Source organism: Dermacentor albipictus, chromosome 2 (assembly GCF_038994185.2).
Source record: "Dermacentor albipictus isolate Rhodes 1998 colony chromosome 2, USDA_Dalb.pri_finalv2, whole genome shotgun sequence".
Classification (NCBI taxonomy): Eukaryota; Metazoa; Arthropoda; class Arachnida; order Ixodida; family Ixodidae; genus Dermacentor; species Dermacentor albipictus.
Window position 1 is genome coordinate 84,712,993 of NC_091822.1, and position 23,871 is coordinate 84,736,863.

At 48.3% G+C, this 23,871-nt stretch overlaps 1 protein-coding gene across 6 annotated transcripts in view; it reads left to right on the forward strand.

The window, feature by feature from the left end:
• Positions 1 to 23,871, forward strand: part of LOC135901456 (uncharacterized) — a 276,089-nt gene that overhangs the window by 51,729 nt on the left and 200,489 nt on the right. Inside the window, exons 2-3 of one of the 6 annotated variants that reach the window (XR_011512072.1) lie at positions 14,281 to 14,454; positions 20,909 to 21,322. The exons of 4 other annotated variants lie outside the window; for them this stretch is intronic. The gene's annotated coding sequence lies outside the window, so the exon portion shown is untranslated. Of the gene's footprint in view, positions 1 to 14,280; positions 14,783 to 20,908; positions 21,323 to 23,871 lie in introns of those variants that run through there. One more of the 6 variants, XR_011512075.1, reaches the window with a different exon arrangement.

Below are 23,871 nucleotides of genomic sequence, written 5' to 3' on the forward strand. Positions count from 1 at the left end.
TGGCCAAGCATCCTTTATCCACAAATACTGTAATTCAGTGCTGTAAAGCGCACTTTTTTAATGCTTCTCAACTGACAGTTTCACCTATGGCATCAAATGCTAAGATTTTGCATCAAGAATTGCAGTATGAATAAGTGAAAACATCCAAACAAAAGGCAAGAAATAATAATGACAACAAACAAGAAAAATCTTGTACATTGGTGCAACAGTCAAATGTATTACAAAATGGAGACTGTCCATGTTTGTCAGGAAGCATTTCAAGATGTCTGTACAACACTCTTGGGGTGTGATCTTGTACGCGTTCCAAAATAGAACGGAGGCGGTCCGTTCTTTACGTCGCGAAATAGGCGGTGCGTTCCATTGTATTCGTCCGATAGCCGACGACACGGAGTGATTGACAGCAGATATCACAGCACAATTGACGTCATGGCATTCGTCACGGTTCAAATTGACCAATCGTGTGTGGCTCGATGGAACGGACCGCCTCCGTTCTATTTTGGAACGCGTACAAGATCGCACCCTTGGTTTCTTGGGCCTTGTAACATGCGCTAGCAATTGTAGTGTGAAATCAAACTCATGTGGTGACCCAGCGTTCCAAAAGAAGTGTAGAGAGGGATATACCTCATCTCAACAAGCATACTTGGATCATGAGGTTATTGTCATGACATAGAAATAAATTAATAAAACAAGTAACGTTCACAAGCTGAATAACATTTCATTCAGTGACTGCAAAAACAGTCATAAATAAAGCTGTAAAACTTGTAGGTTGAATAATTGTCCGTACATCTCTAAAAAAATTGATTATTAGAACAAGGGTTTAGAGGGGGAGGCGTGTACTTAAAATTTAATATTGCTCATACTCATAGACATTACCCCGTCAGTTCAGCCACTTTCAACCAAAGATACATTTCTGCACTCGAAGAGGAGCAAAGAATGTCATTCAGTGCTGATTGCAGAAAAAATTAAATTAAATTATGGGGTTTAACGCGCCAAAACCACTTTCTGATTATGAGGCACGCCGTAGTGGAGGACTTTGGAAATTTTGACCACCTGGGGTTCTTTAACGTGCACCCAAATCTAAGCACACGGGTGTTTTCGCATTTCGCCCCCACCTAAGTGCGCCCGCCGTGGCCGGGATTCGATCCCCCGACCTCGTGCTCAGCAGCCCAACACCATAGCCACTGAGCAACCAAGGCGGGTTGCTGATTGCACAATCTACATGCATTCAGGCAAACATGTCTTTCATAGCGCATATTTCAAACCACAAGTTTATTTCACAAAATTAGTGCCAACTAGTTGTGCTTAGTGGATGCCCCCAATTTTAACACTCCAAATTATCCTAAAATAATTAATTAAAGTCAATGTATGGAGAGAGTAAGAGTTTTTCATTGGAAAAGAAAAATGAGAATTTAGGCATCATTTGAAATTCGCTGCATGTCAGTTCATTACTTATTTGACTGCAAAAATCAACATTTTATTCATGACCGCTAAGCTGATGAACTGAATGTCCAAGCTGAAATGGTCTAATTTCAAGTCTCCTAATTTAAAAATAAACATGCAGTTAAAGAAGGCTGTTTACGTTATCAATGTTGATCTTCCTGGGCTTCCAGCGAGTAAATCAATCCTAAAGTCAAAAGGTTATATATAGGGTATGTGTTTTTGTGTACCCTGAATTCCGGGAACAACTCCACTTGTTTTACATGCATCATTGCAGTGCAGCCCTTCTTCGTTCCTTGTAACTTCACCTTTTTTCGTTGGGAGGTAGCTGCTGACCATTCTGCATCTTTCTCCTATTCAATGAAGAGGCGTATCGAACATCAGTATGCTATAAATAATGACAATTACATTTGGATGAGTGCATGCAGTTAGTGCATTCATTATGAGGGCAGTATTGGTTTCTTGCTCATGCTCGTCCCTTACGGAACAACAAGTTACATGGTCGCTTTAGCTCCTGCCAGTTGTCAATATTATAATTTAGCTTCGGAGCAGCACTTCGCATCTTCCCTTGGGCACAGGCACCAAAGCGCTTGGCTCGCGTTTGCATTAGATCAACCCTCCTTCCCTAACTCCTCTCCTCTTCATCCCCCACTGAATTCCGTGGATTTTACAAATTTTATAGTGTATAGTGATATAAATGCTAATAGGGCTGGGTGCTTAAACACTTTAATCTGATTAATACCTAATGTTTGAATAACTAACAATCTTTTAACTGTCGCATTACTGATTTACAAGCATATAGTACCTAAAATGGAAGAAAACTGCATTTGAAGGAGACAGGTCATTTTTAATTATGTCCACTTTCACATTATTTGATGCTCCCTGTGCTACTCATTTATGGATTTGCCTGACCTCTGCTGTGTTAATTTTGCAGCATGCCATTGGTAACAAATAAACCCTGCAACCAATAAGCTGGTTCCAATGTGCCTTACAAAACACTGGGGAGTTCATTCTCACTCTTTTTTGAGCACTTCATAAGGATCCAAAAGAATGACGTGTGGAATGTGTTTTGCAATATCTTCAATTTTCTTCAGGTTAATGTCGACTGTATGAACGTGACACCCAGTCACCTTCATATTTCTCCGTGCTACTAATAGCAGGCTTACAAATTTCGCTTATTATATTTTTCCATGAATTCTGCCATGACACACAGCACTGGAAGTCCTGCTACTAGAGTACGGTTAACTTCAGTCTAACCTCCCACAAGTGCGTGTCGCATTTTTAGATGGTATTTTTGACTAATACCAAGGTTGAGACTTCCATCCTCATTAGGGCTATATTAAATTGATCAACAGGTGAATGGGTAAATTTCCACCCCCTAAATATTAACCAATTAAAGAAATATGAAAGCATCCTGAATAAATAGTAAACGTTAACGATGTTGACAAGCATATACTTGAATGGATGCACTGTCCACTTCTGTTTCTTCAGAAGCATCGCCATTGCTCAGTTCTAACGCTATTAAATCATTACAGAAACTATATAAATACTAACTTGGAATACTTGTCCATAAATCTGTTAACGGTAAGATCCTGTTCTCTATAATTAATTACTCACGACCAGTTTCCTCACTCCACATCCACTCGGTTCACTTCTACTAACAGTTATTCATTACTACAACCTAGAACTAATCATGGCAAATTCACTACTAATTTTTCCGCCACACAACTTAGGAACTCATTAACTTGTCGTATTAAGATACACTTTCATTTATACACATTTAAATCGACCCTCCGTGAATTTTTTCACTTAGTATGTTCATTTGATCATCACCATTTTATTGTCAATTATTTTCTGTTATTAAAGTACTTACAGTGTTAGCTATAGTATCTTATTTTGAACAGTGTCCTGTGTGGCATATAGGTGCCTTGGATTTACTTATTCTACTCATCTCTAGCGCAAGGTTCCTTGTAAAGTCTGTTGACCTACCTCTGTATGCATGTATTATTTTCCATTTAAAACCTAAAAAAATTATAACATTTCACTGCAGTGATGCGGACGGCATATATGCTATCGTGAACGCGCATAAGCAGAATTTCTTGCGACGTACCGATGCTTGCACGATTCAGTGCGCAAGATATATGAGCGCGTTCTACCCATATCGGCTCCACATAGTGTCTGTTCAATTGCCACGTACCTGTCGAGCACTTCTTGAATCTTGCACCTTGTGAAGGTCTCGCCCAAAGAGGCAGCCCCTGTCCACGGTTTGGACAACCTTAAAAGGCATGTCTTCATTCACGACCACATGTCTGCGCCGAGTGCTGAACATCAGCCTTGCCTGATATAAAATAAATATTTATATAATCGTACCGTCGATCCTGCACGCGGTACGTACGTACGTACTACACGCTTGCGATGAACATACCTTTTGGCTTCACGGAGTGCTCAGTTTGGAAGCACACATTGACAGCGGCGAGGTCCCTCAGAAGCTCTTCGTATACTTCTTTGGAGTCTGCGTAACCGGCCCAGGTGTTTCCACACTTTTTGAAGTCCCGCAGGTGCTTCTTCAGTTGATATCGGAACGGCAGGCTCCATCGTGACCCCCGCCACAGAAACAAGCGGGGCGAAAACGGCACGGCCTTCGAGATTTAAGATCGAGCGGTAACCGTCGTTGCGCCCTGGATTTGGACAAGACGTCCCACGATTAATTTAGCCATTTGGCCTTCCCTCCATATAAAGCACGGCATGTAAAAACAGTTTTTACGAAATATTTTTTTGCGGAAATACACCGTTAAAAACTTAGCTGCACGGATATGTAGCAGACGCCCAGTGCGTCCTAGAATGGAAACACGTAACTGAAGCGTTCATTCGCATCGTTTGTAATAAACTCAATAATTAACCTGCGGACTGCAGCATCTATTGCGCGCTCATTGCGCAAAGCTTAAAAATTAATTGTACAGCCGACGTCCACACACGCACTCCAGCGTATATACCCTACTCACTTCATCGGTGGGAATTCAATTGGGCCGGGCGAGAAGTGCGTAAATTAATTACTGCTTTAATTTAAAACTTACTCCATTGTTGTAAGTACTGCGAACGACCCCTTAGGTGACCCTGTCGCAATGTCCGCATTGGGATTCTTATTGTAAGTGCGGGCGATGTTCGGGCACGGCTTCGGACAGGCTCAACATACATCCGATATAGTAAGTACCGCAAACGTCCCGCGGACGTTCCGCTCGCGACGTCCGCTTAAGGACGTTCGCTTTATGTCCGGCGGATGTTTGTGCTCGGCTCCGGACATGCGGACCTAAATCGGATATCCGTCGGACAATGCGTGCCGTCTGGGTGGTGTCGTGAGTCAGGCAGTCGAATGCGCTCTGGACGTCGAGGAGCAGCAAGAAGGCGGCCTCCTTGTCCAGCCTAGCCTGCTCGAGGGTGCCGACGACGACAGCGATGCAGTCCGCACTGCTCGGGAGGTAGAGCACCGTGGCCATCCGCAATCCACTGGAGCCGGGATAGAGCCATCGCCTCCATCGTCTTCCCTGGGGTATACGTGAGTGAGATGGGCCAGTATGAGGCAGGGCTGCGAGGTGGCTTGCCACGTTTCAGCACGGGGATGGCAACAGCATCGCGCCACGAATCCGGAAGGGAGCCGCTGTGCAGGACGTCGTTGTAAGCGTCGAGCAGGAGGGGGCGCTGCGGCTCGTCCAGGTTCCGCAACATCTGCCGCATGATCCGTGCCCCATGCGCACTGCGACATCGCCGGCCGCGCGACAGGGCCCGCTGCAGCTCGTGATGAGTGAATTCACCCTCGCGTGGTTTGTGTGAGCTTCGCCCCGCACGAACACCGCAGCGTACAGCGCCTGCAACGCAGCCGTGGGCGCGCTGGAAGCGGGAGGGGTGGCAGCAAAAGCATCCGCCAGAATCTCGGCCAGCTTCAGCTCGCTGAGCCTTGCGCTATGGCGATGGCCAGCACCGGGAACCGCTGTGTCTCCGGGTTCAGCAGGGCACGGAGGACTCGCCATCTATGGCGCTCATTGCACGGCTGGGCGAGTGACGAGCAGAGGCCGGCCTATGATCGGCGGCGCAACTGACGGGCGTGTCGTCTGCACACAGTGTCCAGGAGCTTGATGGCCAGGCAAGGGGAGCCGGCGGGTACGACAACACGCGACGAAGCGCGATTCGCGTAGTCTGCGATGTGCGCGAAGAAATCATCGCCGCGCGGTGTTTCGGCACAGAAATCGCGGAACATGGGCCAACGCACGACCGTTTACACACGCGTGTTGCCGCGATTCCGCCACACGAGGGAGAGAAATATGGGGAAGTGGTCGGATTACACGGTGTCCGGGGCGCGCTGCCAGTCGTATGAGCAGCGCTCCGAAACAAGCGTGAGATCTATCACTGTGGCGGTCCCGCTGCGACGGGCGAAGGTGGGCTGGCCGCTATTGATGACTCCGAGGCCGGACGCGCACATCAGGTTCTGCCCCCGAATGTTCGTCTTGGCAGAGCCCCAGCTCCCGTGATGCGCATTGAAATCGCCGCACACCACACAGTCACGCGCAAGCGAAGCGGCGAGGCGCGAGAGGAAGGACATCCCATTGGACCACAGATATCCAGTGCATGTCCAAAGGATGTCCTACAAAGGATATTTTGATGTCCGTCGGACATCCCTAAAAGTCCCGATGATGTATTACGGATGTCCGTAGGATCGTCCGACGCAAGAGAATTGCACATTCAACGAACATCCGTCGTACGTCAAAATCAAATATTCGGACGTGCACAGGACATTTGAAAATAAGCTTTTCCTATAACAAATGTCCATTGGATGTCCTGTATAGTATACCTTTAGGACATATGGTGTGGAGGATGTTCAGAAGTAAACATTTCAAAAGCAAAATGACCAGTGAATGTCCGAAGGACTACACGTTCAACTGCAGGATTTCCACTGGACGTTCAGAAATACGTTTGCCTAAGGAAAATGACCACTAGATTTTTAAACAGTATGTTCTTAAGTGCAGGATGTCCACAGGAATATTCCTTTGAAACCCCCTAGTGAAGTTTTGTGTAAGCTATGCCTGCAATCTATGAATCTCCTCGACGATAGTGAGGCTGCACTTATGTGAGTAGTGGCTGAAATTTATTGCCCTGTGTACAAAGAATTGAAAAGCAAGGCTTATCAGCCTGCTGTGCTTCATCAGCAGGGCCCGTCGCAGGTACTGTACCATATGGCTTTGGGAAGGTCGAAGTCTAGCGCACTACAATGGAAGAGAACCTTTGCGAAAGGATACAAGGCAGTGCCAAAGAAATAAATTAAGCATACCTGAGTGCCTGTGTATTTTGGTAAAGCTGCAACTTCAGTAACAGCCTACTACTACTACTGAGCCAGCCATGCAAAAATACCCTATGTAAAATAAAATCATACTACTTCCCACAGCAAGTGGTTTCTTCATCAGTGCCCTGAACATGAACGAAGCTCAATGCATTATCAACAAATCTTGTTAAAATATGTTATTGTAACAAAATTTTAAAAATGTTTGATCGGAGCAGCGCAACAGTATTGAAAAATACTGGTTCAAGCTGCCATTTCATAAATGTGACGGAAAACATAAAAAGGTGCAGCTCAAACAACAGAAGTGGCCTACAGCCAATGCTACTTATTAGGTCACCATGTCATTTTCGTTACATGAAATATGACATCAACGTGAAATTTGAAGCACAATTACTAACAAGAACAAAACTAGACAGCACCAAACACTTTTCAGGCTGAGAATACAAGGCAAAAGCAATTAAATGTATACTAAAACAGCTGAAGCACCACATCACAATAGTGTTCTCTCCAAAGTACAATTGAAAATGCCCAACAGCAACACAAAAATTGCAATGGAAGTAACCAAAAAAGCACGTGTGATCATCCGTACGAAATTTTAAATATGCTTAAACGCAACCACCACTGAGCGCACCAACACCAGTCCACACATGAGTACAGTGTGGGTTGAAAAATTGCTGAGGGAACTACTGACATCAACAACAGCAAAGAATAAAATAGACTTAACAAGGCTGAACGACCAAATAATTAAATCTATATGAAGAGAATGAATGTGATTGAATAATAAGCTCGCTGGTGAAAGATAAAGCTAAGAGCTCCAAGAAATCAACCTGTTAAGAACATGAAACTGTTGATGAACACACTGTGTCGCTTAGTACATGAAGAATGGAAACAAACAAATTTGTATCTTAATTTGCCCACAACAAAATGATAATAGCTTAACAGAGTGAACAAAATCACGTGTTATGACTAGAACTGCTACAGATCAGAGCCTGCTATAGGTTAATGAAGCTGAAAGCTCAAAGAAATAAATCTTGTCAAGCACATGAAAGTGTTCCCTGGATAATGAGCATTGATCACACATTGCTTAGCGCATATAAAAAACAGAAACAAATTTGTGCCTCAATTTGTAGCTTGTAGCATAAACAAAACAACGACCTGTTATGAGTAAAACCGCTACCCACTAGAGGTTGTTGCAGGTGGAAAAGCCAAAAACTCTGAGAAATGAATCAGTATCAAAAACATGAATGTGTTTCCTGGATAACGAGCACTGACACGACATACTGCTTATGAAAAAGCAAGCACACAAATCAGTACCTCAATTTTGTCTGCTACTAACCACTAGAGCTCTGAAGCAGAAAAAGATCTTATTTCTTGTGGCAAGAAGCACTAATCACGAGAACTGACGATGGGTATGCATTAAAAGTAATCTGCAGAGTGATAACAATGAAGTTGAGCTTTTTACACAGCAATGAATTGACAGAATAACTCGCAAATAACAGCGATAAATCAACTGAATGAACAGCACGAGTGCATCAATGCGAGATTGTTAGGGTCAATCCACAGCAATGCATCCTTCCCTAAAGAAATTCAGTTTTTGCTAGGTTTAAAGAAATGGAATGCAGCCCCGCAATATTTTAGGTGAAAGTAATTTTTCGACATGAGAGGGCAATTTAAATTTCATTGAATGGCGCAAATCTAGGCGTTAGGAAAAGCACAGCCATAATTTGAATGTTTTGTGCATTGTTGTAAGACATGCACTTTTGGTTATAGACAGACTTCTGCTTTCATTGAAAGAGGTTTGTATAAAAATTTTTCTTCCCTTACAAAATTAAAAACGACCAAATTCGATAAGTTACACAGAAATTGTAGCTTAGGAAAACTTGGAACTACTACATTAGAGCTGCGACTAAAGCATACCATGTCTTGAAATTTTATTTGGATCTAATATTGTACACTTCCTGTGAAGAAAGCTTGAATTCCTAAAAAATATTTAAAAAAATTTTTAGACATGAAATTTATGTGGCCCTCTCATTTACAAAATATTTCACACAAGAAATTTTTTCAGCTCATCTCTTTATGCCTAGCGAGACAATTCTTTAATAAAAAAACCAGAAATCGTAGAGTTTCCCACCGAGTTCGACACGGAGTTCGACACAGTTCCTACCGACTTATATTTCTGCGCGTTTACCCTTAATCACTGTGGTCATTAGCGACTAAGTCTAGCTACAATAAAAAAAAAATGTCTTACGAATATGTCTTACCGGCATTTCATAGGGCGCCACACCCGTTGTTGCTGGTCCCAACGGGTGCAGAAAGTAGCTTCGTCACTAAAAACTACAGCCCTCCAGTTTTCGGACGTCCATTCTTCCACAACTGAAGCAAACTCGAGGCGCTGTTGCTCATGCGATCCTTGAAGGTATGTCTTCTGTGCAGCGACTCTGTTCTTTATGCCTGCTTCGTGAAGCCTGCGTCGGATGGTGTCCGTGGAAACATGCCCCGGCTGAAGTTCATCCCGAATTTCGCGGGCACTGAGAAAGGGGTCCGCAACTGCGGCTGCCACTATCTATCGGTCTTCTTCATCCGTGGTCCTCCTTCGATGTGGATTTCGGACGGTATCAGCAAGACGACCTTCTCTGTAATAGGCCTGCAGGACTGTATTCACTGTCGCCATCGGACGCCCTGTTGCTGCACATATGGCTCTTTGAGACATCATTCGTCCCATTAGGCAGATGGCTTTCCTTTCCTGCAGCGTCAAGTGCGGAGCCATCGTTGAAACCCATGTGCAGCATTTTTGAAACCGCACATGGCTTTTAAATGCATTGCTAGCTACTGCAAGTGCGTAGTAATGCATTTGCGCATCGAAAAGCGCGCATGTATTGACAAAGAAAACGATGTGCGTCAAAGTTCGAGCATGAAAAAATTTTCCTAGACGTGTTATCTCGACCTCGCTATTGCGGCTTGCAGCGCCTTCACCGGGGATCGTTAGCAATCGCGGCTGTGAACCGAAGCGGCGATAAAGCAGCAGCCAATGTAACCAGTGAAACGGCGCATGCTTAGATGCAGGTATCTCGAACCGAGTGTTATCGGTAGGCGTCGCGCGGGCAGAAAAAGCGGCCCTTGCCAGCGCTCTAGACAGACGTGCTGACGACTGTACGACCATCTTCGGGTAGTTCTGCTAAAGAGGGATGGCTTCGTAACAACTTCAGTAAATCGGTAACTGTCCTTTTGATATTATGGTGAACAGCCCACATTCGTAATTTTTCTCGAAAGTTGCCTTCCGTGATCACTTTGTCAACGCTATGTGTCTCCTCCTTGTCGACAGGATTCGTAGAAAGTGGGCTGTCTTGAACAACCGCATAGGAAGCAGTGTCGACAGCATACGCTTCTAGTGAGCGTGTATGAAAATCAGCACGCCGATACTCGCCGCTGTCCACGGCATCGCAAATGACGGCGTCAGTTCTATTCTGAACATCGCGGGAAACTCCGGCTACGTGCTTGGACGGCTGTTCTTACGAACGTTGATCCTGCAACGGGTGCTCGCTTGCGCACTCAAGAAGCGCCAAAGATTTCTTCGCCTCTCGACGCGCTTTGTCGGAGACGTGCAGTTCTACAGGACGCGCCAAACACACTTCGTGCCGAAACGCGTGGCGCAGGCGTCACCAAACAAAAGGCAATATGGAAACTATACCAAGCGCGCGCAAACTCTAACACGCCCAATGGCGGCACGTCCATTTTCGAAAATCGAACCTTAATCGGATCAAGGTAACAAAGGAATACTCACATCTCTACAAGAGAGCTCTTCGCACGCCACCGAACGGAACACCTGTTCGAGGCCAACGTACGCAGCAGCATAACCTATGACAAACTACAGAAGCTACAATGCTGCACATATAGGCATAGAATAAAGAACCAACTATAGACGCCGGGTCCGCCGGGTCACTAGGCTCAACACGTGGCTGCAAGGAGTGCGAGGCGCGGATAGTAAAGTGAGGCCCCTAAGCGCCCCGCCCTCCTCGCTGCTCGCCCTCTCAGTTCGCTCTTTGTAATCGCGGAGATCGCGCGGTGAGCAGCAGGGCGAATGTCACGGTGTCGACGCAAGCAAAAAAAAAAAAACAGTTGCAGTGACGTTTCACTTCGTGAAAGCGGGTGACGCGCATGCGACGCCATCGGCCTTCGGGGCGCCTTGATGCCTACACTGTCCGCATCGCAGATCGTATTCAAGACGGATCGCGTGGCCGCGCCATACGCATCAGCCGCGAATAGAACGCGCCGTTGTAAACATTTGCTTAATATGAAAGTTACCTAGCATGATGTCAGCGCGCACAGGCAAACGTGAACACATCACACTCGATAACCGCGGACCCACGCTGTCAAATCACAGGCGTGAGCAATCGCTACAGCAGCAGCAGCGAGCGAATTAAGTGGCATTCGTGGTGTCTGTCGATCGCTTCCAACGCAAACTGAGCGATGAGAACACAGCGTACGCAAAGGTACGAGCCGTCGGCCCACCTGGACTGTGCCCTCAAAACAGATCGCTTTCAAGGTAAAGCCCGCGCGGATGCATGCATCTGAGTGGCAGCTTCATATGTGATATTGCTGTCTAGCTGACGTGTCTTTTCGGAAAAGCGTGCGCTGAGGGCAGCCATGGAAGAGACTTAACATTCTGCGATATGATCACGTAGTACATATCTTCGATTGTGTGTTGGTCCCACAATCGTCCAGTATGGGACATCCCGTTGAGAACATCCTTCGGACATCCATAGGATCAAAGTTTTGGGATTTGTGTAGATCCCAGAACTTTAATCCTGTGGATGTCCGAAGGATATCTTAAATAAGCTATCCCGAAATTAATGTCCTCATGTTATCCAGTGGACGTCCTAACTGGGACTTGGACGTTGGGATCTAATCGGGACGTCCAGAGGATATTCGTGGTCCAATGGGATGTCACACTGCAGAGCGGGGCGCACGTACACACTCGCGACCGACGTATCGGTGCCGCGCATACGGACGGTAACCGCCACGCACTCGACCACCACACAGCACGGATGTTCCGTGGCGATGAGGGAATGCGGAAGAGAGGCACGCACAATCACCGCTGTGCGAGGGAGGCCAGGCGGGTGCGCCTCGTCGGTGCAGGGCGCAGCGTCGCAGTCGTCGAGTCGGTACTCCGTGGGGCTGCTGTATCCGATGTAGCCGGGCAGCGACACCTCCTCTGCACGCGCGTACGTTTCCTGGAAGGCGAGCACGTCGTAGTCGTGCAGAGGAAGCTGCTCGGCTAACTCAGCGTGCCGACGCCGCAGGGAGTTGCAGTTCCACTGCAGGATGCGCGGCCGACATTCAGCAGGGGCACTGACCATGGTGGTTCGGTGGCTCGCTGGAAAGCCACTGCCTGCAGGCAGATGGTCCGAAGCGTGTGGTCAGCTGGCAGAATGGTGCTGACTGCTTGCGTGGTGAGCAGCAGATTCGCAACCAGCTGATCCACAGTGGTTTGGGCAGGTGGGGCAGCGGTTTCCTGTGTCTGCTGGCGTTGGAAAGCACGAGGGGCTGGTACCGGGCGCCTGGGTGCAGGGCTGGGGCCCTTCAGTGCACTGGCGTAGGACCGCGGCGAGGGTGAGGACTGCTGCGGTCTCTGCTACTCGCGAACTGCTGCCCTGACAGCGGGCCTCGAAAGTGTCGAGGTGGAGGAAGCCATGATTGTGGCCACCCTCCTTTCTGCCATTTGGGGCAAGCAGGAGTGTCCGCCCTGTGGGAGCCCCCGCAGTTCCTGCAGCGGACGGTCTGGCAGGAGTCGCTCGCCGCGTGGCTTTTGCCGCAGGATATACAGTCGCTCGGCCACCGGCAGGATTCCAGGACCTGCCCGAAGCGGCCGCACTGCCGACACTGTACTGGACGGGGCCTGTCTGGCCTCACCCTGAAGCTGAGCTTCAGAAGGCGTACGTGCTCAGGGGTGACCGGTCCCGCGAAGCGGATGGTGACAGTGCTCCCGTCCACCGTTGCCGACAGCACAGGAACGCTGGACTCGATCGCCCCCAGCATGTGTCGGAGGCAGCCCGCTCACCCCGTGTAGGAAGCCGGTGCTCTTGCCGCGCTCAGCCGGTAGTCGGGCTGTCACGGGGATCGCGTGCAGCTCGGCGAGCTTGAGCAACCCATCCAGGCACTGCTGTGTGGTGGTGTCAGCGGCCACGATGTTGCGCCTGTGGTTGACGCGAACCGCTGCAACACCTTAAGCCACTCAAGTTTTCAAATGTAGCTCCATTCTGAGATCTTTCCGCCACCCCTCTCACCCTGGCGCGTCCTCCTCCACGCCTCCTGTCTCCCCAGCCTCCTCCGCTCCCCCATTGGCCAATCTGTGTCACGTGGAAGCAGGCGCCGCGCTTTTGTATATTTTTTCTTTCCAGCGCGCGCCGACCTCCATTGTTGGGCCTGCGCGACGAAAGTACGGCAGGCGGACTGACGGAGTGCGTTAGCGTAATAGAATGTGCAGGGCCGAGAACATAATTGCGATGCCATGCTGCTGCGCCTTCGATGACGAGGCATTTGGCTAGATACATTTTTTATCAATTTCCCCCACTGGTGGTCGCGGGGTGTTGAGGAAGGCCTGGACAGCCTAGATGGCCAGCGGGGCAGCGTGGTCCGTGATGGGCGGCGGAATTTCCCTTGGCGCCTTTGAGGTGAGAGTTGGATTCGGTGTGGCGTGAGTCCAGGCTTCCTGCTTTCTTGTCAGCCACCTGGTCAGAAAGAGAGAAAACAAAAAAAACAGACAAAAAAGCGATACCAGAGAGGGAACTCGGACGGTGAAACGCGATAGGAATACAAGATACAATAATGAATGTCATGCAAAAAAAAATTATGGGAGGAAATAACCATAGTGCTATTGCGGCTGGGGTTGGCTCCCACGCTAGTTTGCCGGGAGCCTTATATGTGGGATACCCTTTGTTTCCCCAGCTGAGACCATGTATGGGCCGGAAGAATCGGTAGCATTGTGCTACAAAAAGAAAAAAGAGGAGTGACGCGCGGAAAGGTAGAAAAAAAGGGAGAGAAATAAAAACGGAGGGAAAAGGAATGAAAGATACATATCACACTAATAACAATAAAATAACGTGATAAAGAGGAATACAAGGTAAGAGAGAACAAAAGAGAAATGAAAGCTGGTAGAGATGAAAGCTGATGCAGGCATCAACCGGGCTGCAAATTCCCCGAGGTCAAGAGACCACTTGTTTCGAGAACCGGTTAAGGCAGATAAAACTGCCCACCAGTGTTCTGGCCGCAAGCCAGGCCAGTTCCCCTTCCCGTAATCCAATTTCCTTGGCAGCCTGTTTGGTGCTTGGACAGAGGAGACCACGTGCACCGAACGCCAGGCCTAGGACCTTAACCTTCTTCTGAGGATGGCGTTCGCTCAGAACGGAAATAAGGGGTTAGTATTTGTCCCTCTTGTGCGTGCACATTTTCTCCAGTGTATCTGTCCTGGCATCCCAGGCGACCGCCACATCCAGAATGAACGTTTTATCTTTCAGCTCCAGCACGATATCAGGCCGAAGCCTGGTACCGCACTTGGCCACAAGGAGGCGCTCGCCTGAGACGTCAGCATCTGGATGATGCTTTTTAAGCTTATTAATGATGGCGTTGCTGATGAAGTTATGCCGTGAGCAACGCGGCTCGTGGATGGATTCACACATCTGGAGGATGTGGTAGGTTGTTTCTTGTGCCTTGTGGCACCTTCTACAAAGCTTGGCCGAATCGTTGTTACTGTGCCGATTGGAGAGTGTCCGAGTTGGGAATAGGTTGGAGCGTAGCCGCAAGGCTTTGATACGGTCTCCGTCGCCCATGAACCTGGAGTCAGGTCGGAGCCACCTATTCCCAACTGGATCATTCTCAAAAGCGAATAAGCTTTTGTTGTTATATTTTGATTTAACTTCCGCCAGGTGTGTTTTCCTAGCAGTTCGTAGGGCTTTATCCAGAGATGAACTTTCGACGATTCCCGTCGGGACCCCGATCCTATCCTCTGGAGTTCGCCGGGTACCGTCGAGTGCGCCCTCTAGAACCGCGTCCACGATTGGGGAGCCTAGACGCTGAAGCCTCGCGAAGGACTTTATTTGATTTTCGGCCGATGCGCGAGAGAGCTCCAAGACGCCCAAGCCCCCTGCTCAATGAGGGGCATGAACAAGAAAGTCGGGAAAAGAGAGCGGTAGGTGGAGGATGCGTTTAACCTCCTGCCTAATGCTTCTGTCCAGTGCAGAAGCAATAGGCAGTACTGACAGGGAGCTGGAAGTAGCGTGTAGCAATTTTGGCACCAGTAAAGAGGAGATGCAGTGTAATTTTTAAAAGGGCTTCAGTTTGGCCGAATTAGGTCCAGTTCTTTCTGAATTGCATTAACTGAAGTCCTTGGTGGCTTGTTGACAAAGAAGTCAACGCCAAGATATCTAATGGGCTCGTTCCGGCTCTTTGGGATGACCACGGCGTCTCCCAGCCGAAGCTGGGGGACGTCGTAATCAAACCATTTGAGCCGGTGAGCCTCATATCTCCAGCCAAAGTACTGGGTCTTTTTGGGGTTAATATCTAATCCAATTTTCCTGAAATGATGCTGGGCTACCCCCAGATTCCTTGTCATTTCCTAGAGGCTTGAGGCGACCAGGATGATGTCATCGGCATACGCCATTGCAGCCACAGTCGAACCCCCTGAGTTATAGCCAAACCCGGATGAATTGAGCTCGTGCAAAAGCGGATCAAGCGCTAGGTTGAATAGAAATGGAGAGAGGGGGTCGCCCTGCTTGATCCCCCTTCGCACGGGGACTCGCGTCCCATCCATGCGGCCCCTGTAGGAATAAGTAATGAACTGGTCAGCGTACTGATCTGCGATTGACTTCACGTAATCATCATGCGCCCCGCCCTCCCTTAGAGAGGTGAGGAGTGCCTGATGGCTGACGGAGTCAAAGGGTTTCCTTAAATCCAGTGAAGCCACAAAGAAGTGACGGTTAAATCGTTTGGCGTGTTTCATGATGCCTTGTAACAATAGGAGGTTCGACTGAGCGGCCCTGTCCCTGGAAAAGCCGCTTTGGAGAGGGTGAAACATGTGCTGCTTTTGCAACCTAGCCAGCAGCAGGCGCGAGTACAGTCGGATGAGGACCGAGGAGATGGTTATCGGCCTCAGGTCCGAGGCGGCGGCTGCGTCAGGGCACTTCGGAATGAATACTGTCCGCGGTAGGCGGAGCTCCTCAGGCAGATGGTGGTGTGAAAGCCAATTATTCATAACGAGTGCCAGGACCTCTGCTGGGAGCTTGCGCAGCTCCTTCACCGACAGACCGTCCGGCCCCGGAGCCGATGCCGTCCCCATGCCCTTCAGTGCCCCAGTAAGTTCGTCTGTGGAGAAACGGGGGCATTCTGAGGGCAGGCTATTTTTCGTGCCTACTTCATTAACAGTAGGTGATGGGCGATTAAAGATCGGATCATAAACGGAGTGAATTGCCTCCAGGGTGATGGGCTCAATGTTACCTGTATCTAGGATGAGTTCCTCGAGCAGGACTTTTGGGCCTAGGGCGTACAGGCGTTGGTGTTCCTGAAATAGGCGCTTCTTGTACACCCGCGAGCGCTCGCCAGGCCGTCTCCTTAGAGGGGACTCTTCAGTTGGTTGCCTGCTAGAATTATTTCGCCTCCTCGCACGTCGCGAGCGCACTCCAAAGAATTCAAAGAGGTGTCTAAGGTCTGACATAGTCAAGGGATGTTAGACCAGGTTGGCAGCCATGCCCACGTCGTCCAATCCGAAGGAGAGCAGAGTCGCGTGGGCCTCGACTCTACTAGGGAGTGATGCTATTTTAACTGGAATTTTGGTGTCGGTCGTTGGCTCATCAGGCGTTGGCTGGGGTACATTTGGCGCAGGCAATGGGGTGGACTCTTGGGCCAATAACTCGCGATAGCGGCCCTGCCTGCGGAGGCTTTTGATGGACTCAGCCGATCGGGATGGATATATCGCGGCAAGGGCGGCGTTGACGAGCCGCTCTCCGGGCGGGTGTCTCACCTCAGCCTGTGCCAAAATTATCATCTGCGGTTCCGTCCATCTCTGATAGGAGCTGGCCGTTGGAGCCGCAGATGATCTCTGCCTGCCCTGCTCCGTCTCTCCCCGGGGAAGAGTGCCATCTGCTGGCGCGGCAGAGACGGAGGGGGATCCCTGGGGTAGCGAGGTCATAGTGTCGTCGTTAGGTAGGGCGCCATGAGGAAGTGGGGTTTTTGCGGGGGTAGCAGGAGAGGCGGGCGGCATCTGCCCTGATGTAAGTGGGCATTCCTGCTCCGAGGTGGGGTCCTCCTCCCCCTGTGCCTGTATCACCCTCCCCCGTAAAGCCGGATCGGGGTGCTGGTGCGGCGGGTGACTTCGGCCGGGGCGTGAGCCAACGGCTTTCACACTCTACCCTCCCGGCAGAGGGTGGTGATTGCCGATGTGTTGCGCAATACCCCGGCGGATCAGGCCAGACTCGCCCAACAGCCCAGTGGGTGGTAACTGGGGGGGGGGGGGGGCCCTGAGAGTCTTCCAGCACCAGAGTGCGCGCACTAACCCCTGGTGGCACTCCGGCATCACCGGCAGGGTGGTAAACCTCCGAGGAGGGATCTGCTAGGGGAGCTGGTGTCCTCTCAGGGGCGGGCGACGGCGCGTCCTCGCCGGAGGAGGAGGAGGACGAGGAGAGGTTCAGGCGGAGGGTCTGAATAGCCGCCTTGGGCCTTATGCCTTTCGGCTGAGGTCGTGTCGCGCGAGAGGTTGGTAATAACCCGTTCCATTCATTGACGCCACTGCCCTCCGCGACCGCTAGCTCGCTTTTCACCTAGGCCTCGATGGTTCTGTATTGAGCCGAGGTGACGAGGGAGGCGATGTCCCAAGTTGACCTCCCAGGGATCCAGAGGCTGGTTCTGTAATTGGAGGCAGAGTCCCCCAGCCGTAGCCTGACGGATGCGACTCGATGGATCTCTGTTAAGTCCCAATGGTGAGGGGATTTAATGCCTGATTTCGGGGGGGGGGGTAGTGGGGGATGAGTAAGATGTTTTTGAACTAGAATTTCGAGGTATCGGCCGAATTGCAGTTACTGAGGGAGGGGTTGGGGTCTTCGTGAATTTTGGTGTCGACGGGGGAAATGAGCCCACGGGGCTGCCTTTGCCCTTCGGTACCAGCGGACGAGGATCTGGCTGGCAATCCGGTGACTTGTCATGGGGAATTCTCTTGCGGCACTTAGCGTAGTGCGAGGAAGCAGAATGCGAGGTGTGGTATTGACCCTTCTGACAGGCTGTGCACTGCCATATCACCCTGAGGCTGTGTTCTTTAGTGTAGTGGTTCTCAAGATTCACCCGTGAGGTGAGCGTGCTTGAGCACTTGTTACAGTTATTATTTACGGATGGGTAATTTAGGATGATGGTTGGTTGAAACTGTTGAGTTTTCGCCTGCACCTAGCCCTGAGTCGGAGCCATTTGGGAGGGCCGCGTCGACCGCATCGTCAGCCTGTTTGGCGTCGGATCCGGGCGGCAGCGGTCCATTGGCCCGCCTCAGAGCCGTAGAACAGTGCGAATAATGAGAGGCTATTCCTCTAGAAGTTGCCTTTGTCAATCCACAGATCGAACAGGTCCATCTGATGGAACAGCCGTGCTGCTGGCTATAGTGAGTCTCCAAAGCTAACAATGTGCGCTCCGATGATGAACCGCACACATGGCAACCAGCTGGGGATAATGGGTATTTCTTTATTACAAAGTTCGTGGCCATAACCCCTGAGTAGAAGCGGGAGTACAGGTGCTTCTCCGGGGATTTAAGAGGTCCCTGTGCGGACTAGTTGATTAAAAGGGGGAGGTGATTTATGGGTAGTTTTCAGGGCTGTTGATAGGTCCCTGTGTTTAAAGTCGTTTGAAGTAGAGTGTAAGTAGTTTATCGAGCTTCGTGCGGACGGTTGTGGTAGTGAAGTGTAAGAAAAATTAGGAGGAGGAAAAAAAAATAGAATAACGAATGGGGATAATAATAAAAGGAAAAAAAAAGAGAAAAAGAACTGCAGGTAATGGAGAATTCGAATTCGCGACCCCCGGATCTGGGCCCGAGAGGTGGCTCGGTCTGTTGGCCCGCTATGCCACAAGGCATTTTGAGCAGGCGTAGCTCCTCTCCCAGGCGTCGCACTCACCTGGGGATGCCTTCATTGTGTCCGGAATAGGCATACTTTGGAGAAAAAGTGCCTCATCTGGGTGAAGCTCGAGCTTGCGAGGTTCTGAATACTAGGAAAACGTTCTGCAGGTGGCCGGTAAGGCGCTGCAAACTTAAGGAAGCTAGCGTGGGGGGACGGCGCGAGTCGCCAGCCCGCTGAAGGAATGCTCGATCGAGCGAATACCTTTTTAAACCAATTATTAGGTCCTTATTTACGATTATTTTTAGAGGAAGCGCGCCCGAAGGGCGGCAATCCGTTGGGTACACCCTTAGCTGGGTAACCCTTAGTATAGGTGCAGAAATTCGCATTTATAAGGTACATTGTAACTAATATATTATAAGTTGCATTGTAACTAATACAAAATATAAGGTACGTTGTAACCATTATATTGCAAGGTACATTGTAACCAATATAAAATAAAAGGTACATTGTTACCCTTGAAAAATATGCAGCTTTAGAGGTTACGCTGCAGTCCTTTATTTTCTAAAAGCAAATGTAACCTCTAAAGGTTGTGTTAAATTTAGGGGTTACTTCAGTAACTTATACGGATATTTTCTTCTTGATTGCATTCTATTTTTATAGCCAAACTAGAAAATTTGCACTGTTCCACTACAAGATATTGCCATCTCGAATTGGGGCGATATTGTCACGCCTGCCAGCTGGCTATCTTCTCACCTCAGATTATAGTTATGCTGGTGTTTAAATTGTGGGACTATACAAGAACAGACTTTCACTGTCAATGCATTTCATTAAAGCTTTAAAGAGAGCGTGTAATTTGCTCGGATTGGTATCGACCCAAACATTTTTCTTTCAGTCCCATAATTCAAACTTCTACATGACAATCTGTGGCGAAAAGAAATCAGAGGCAACTGACAGGCATCACAATGTTGGCCCCATTCGAGATGCAGAACATTTTGAATCGTGACGCCATGATAGATTTTATAGGTTAGCTATAACAATACAGCGCAATCACAATAAAGACATCTGAATAAATAGCCGAAGTAACCCTTAAATTTAACATAGCCTTTGGGGGACAGTTCCTGCTTGACTGCTAATATAACTCAGCTGTAAGTTTCTAACATATACTGCCATAACATAACATATAGTTAATGTCCCTCGAAAATATGTGGAAGCCAAAAATACCTTCAGTTCCTAGAGTATTACATACTTGTGCAGAAAAGCCACTGTTTATTAAAAATACATCTTCCAAAGGCACAAAATTACTTGAAGTACACACAATAAAGAAAAACACTTGGGGAAGCAACATATGCATGAGTATTGTAGATTGGCCATAATAATTTAGTTCAGGTGAGCAAAAGCATACTGCAAAGCGCTGCTGGCAATATTGTGACAATGAGTTGTTTTAATGTAGTTGAAGGCAATGTCATTATTTCACTTCCTAACTATGCACCTAGCCTTTGTAATAAGCTGTTCCGTTTAATATTCTGTGAATGTTCTCGAAAAATAAGTTGGAGTACTCTCAGGTACGAAATTCTTTATTACAAGTTTTTTGTTCAACAAGGTCTGATACAGAAATACTATCCATGAGGCCTCCCATATACATTGAAGCACAACTGTGTGAAATCACAAACATCAGAATTAATGCTACTTAATAACTGCAATACTAGATTTCTGCACAGGCACAGAGATATATACCGATCTGCTCACTGAGCAAAGGGCAAATAGAGTGCATTCTATTTTGCAAAACAACCATCTACGTGGGTGAATTAAATGCTTAAGCTATGTTTATAAGAAATTCTGAGGCCTATGAATACACAAATCAAATAAAATTAACCAGCGTTCACCACAAGGGAGAGGAACAGATGACTAGAGCAAGTAAATGCACTGCTTGTGACTAGAAGTAAACAATGTATGACGTGAAAAAAACAGTTGCTTATGTTGTAAGCCTCTCCCTCCTTTGGAGCTAACCAACCGCATTGAAGTAAATCCCACACTATGTTGTTTTTTTCTTTCACTTCAGGGTTGGTGAAAAACGTGGAAAGCAGCGCGAACAGCACTACTCCCTAGATTACATTTTTACTGCTTAGGAGCGCAAAGAGACTATCAGACGGGTAGAAAGCAGTCCTTTCACTGGCTTGTCTCCTGGCAGCACAACTTTTTGCACGATAGCAAGTATTTGGTAAAATGCAAATGGATATTCTAGAGTGCCCGTTGTATTCCAGACGTGGAGACGGTGATGACTTCGGCTTGGCTGCCAGCAAAAATACATGTCTTGTCAGGAGCGCAGTAAATGTGAGGTGCTGTTACTTGGAGCTCATCAGCTGGCAATGCCATCTATGAAAAGAAATTAAAGATGACATAAACCACTGCCCGAAATTTATTTATGTAGTTTAGAGCACGGCATGCATGTCGCATTTTCCCACATAATAAAACAAAGAGATGTACGAACAAGGGCAAAAGGAGAGAAGTCAGCTAGGAAAGCTGGCACTACTAAACCGGGTAGGTGTGTTACTCACAGTCAACATGTATTGACTGTGCCTTAGTAGTTTGGATTTCCTCACTGAAAGCAACTAACGCTCAAAACTCGCATTTGTAGCCAAGTAGGTTGAGCCAGTTCCCCTGCGTTGTTCTCTTAAATGTTCGCATCTCTTTACGCAAAACAATATCCACTGTCAAACGTTAAACACGAACAAGAGCACGGATACCTGTCCAGCTCAGCTGCATTGCACTGCTCCCGACGGCAGACGACGGGCGCGGCTGTGCTCGCATCACTGCCGACGGCGCCGCTAATATTACCGTGTTTTCTGCATTGTGTTTAATTAGTGCGAAGAGCGACAGCAACGGTATGAAATATTGCGGCTTGTGAGCGTCGGTGATTCATTCCGAAACGCCATAAGCATTCGCTTCGACGTGAACCGGAAAAGGCCTAGCGACGATATTGGCGCCACTGAGCGATGAGCGGCGGTAAGGCTGCCGACGTTGCCAGAACGACCACTCCTCGGTCGCTACTTCACCGTACGGATGCGACACAAATGGGTCCCGGTAACATCATATGATCACATCCTATCTACGGCAAGTAAATCTCGCCGTTCGCGAGGAAAGCCGCCGTCGAACGGCGGCCCGCGAACGGCGCGCGGTGGCCTGCCGTGCCGGTAACATGGACGAGCTAGCCCTAAAGTGTCGTTTTTGAGCGTGGAAGAAACACGGATGCATTTCCGCGCAAATCGCTGCTTACCCCTTTGCTTTCTCTCTCTCTTTTTTTTTGCACTTCCCTGACCTATAATGAAAGAAAAGCTGCAGCCTATATGCTGAATACAGACAAACCAGTACAATACAAGAACACTTACCAAGTTCGTCTATTTTCCCATGCGATCCGGGGCTGTGGTCGCAGTAGTCACAGCGAATGTTAGCCGAAATGAGGACTTTGAAGCACTCACAGTCACAAAATGGCTCTTTGCAGCGGCCGCGCATTATCCCAAACAAAGTCTCTGTTCGTCACTGCCATTGCCACTGACAAAATTGGCGCCGAAACTAGCAACAAAACACAGATGCACAGCTCACAACACCATGTTTGCAACTACTTCCCGTCATGCAATGCTAAAGCTATATACGGAAACGCGGAGAGATGACATAAAAACCGCTGCTTCTGTACTGAAGTACAGTAACTGAATGCACGATTCGGACATTCTGATCCGGCTGCACATATTCAAACGAAAACAGGTTCGTTGAGGGTAAAAAAAACACAAACTTATGGACATAGTCCGCTCTTGGAAACAATGCTGCTGCATTGAACAGAATTATTCTTTATAGCTATCATGGTGGTAGAACTTAAGCCAACTGTACTTTTCATCTGTCTACACGGCTCCGTTGTAATGGAGCGGCTGTATGCGGCTTTTCCGTGCTGGGTTTGCTGCGCTGACATGCATTGGCGCGTTGCATCAACCGTGTTGCTGCTGTACAATATAGGGAAATGTGGCGCGTTGGAGACGTTGACTCGTACCGTTGCTGAGTGCACAAAAAATAATGGGAGAAACGTGCCAAGCGTTTTAATGATTGCATTTTGTTTGCTCCGAATTCGCACCTCGGCTGCAAAGATTGTTTGGTAAAATGCTCAGTTAATATATCTTCCGTTGGGGCAACACTCATTAAATTCTTTGGACGCTTTCTAGGCAACGACGCATTGCGCTGGATGGCTGTAATATGAGGAAAATGTTCGTACATCAGTCTGCGATTGAGCTTACTCCATGAATGCACCCAACCAAATTCGCACTGAGTAAACATGGCAAAAGGCCCTTCCAGGTTCCTACCATATAATAATTATAACCATGCTTCTTTTTTCTCCCCTCATGAAGAAGGCAGAAGTGCCAGAGGAGCATTATTTTATCATGTTATATGCTAAACGTATGTCAAAAGGGCTCCCCAATCCGTGAATGTGAGACCCATAAGAAACACCAAAAACACTTGCGGCGGCATGTGTCGGCAGCGGCATGCGACGGCAACGAGATAGATTTCTGCAGGACACATGTAGGGTCTGTGAAAAGCGCTAATTGTATATAAAACTTGCTCAGTCGATGGTTGTACTTCCGGCAAGAATCGTCATTATTCTTGCAGAACGTTCTTTTCCCGCGGCCTACTTCCGATATGCGGCTCTGCCGGCTCAATGAGTAATTCGTTCTCACTTAAAGGAGTACTGACACAAAAAATTTGAAGTCGAGATAACTTGTGAGATCGATTTAATGGGTCACACACACACATCGTGCGTAAAATATCAGCGGTGAATATCGCTTAGAACATATTTAAAATCAATTTTAAAGTACGTGCGCGCAGCCAACCGTAAAACAGAGCATCTCGCGACATTGACATCACCCGGGTCTGTAAATAGCCAAGAAAACGCTACGTCATGTGGCTACGTCACGAATTTTCGTTGGCTGCCATGCGGCTTTACACGTGCTCTTTACACGTGCTGGCCGTCGCCTGCCGCAA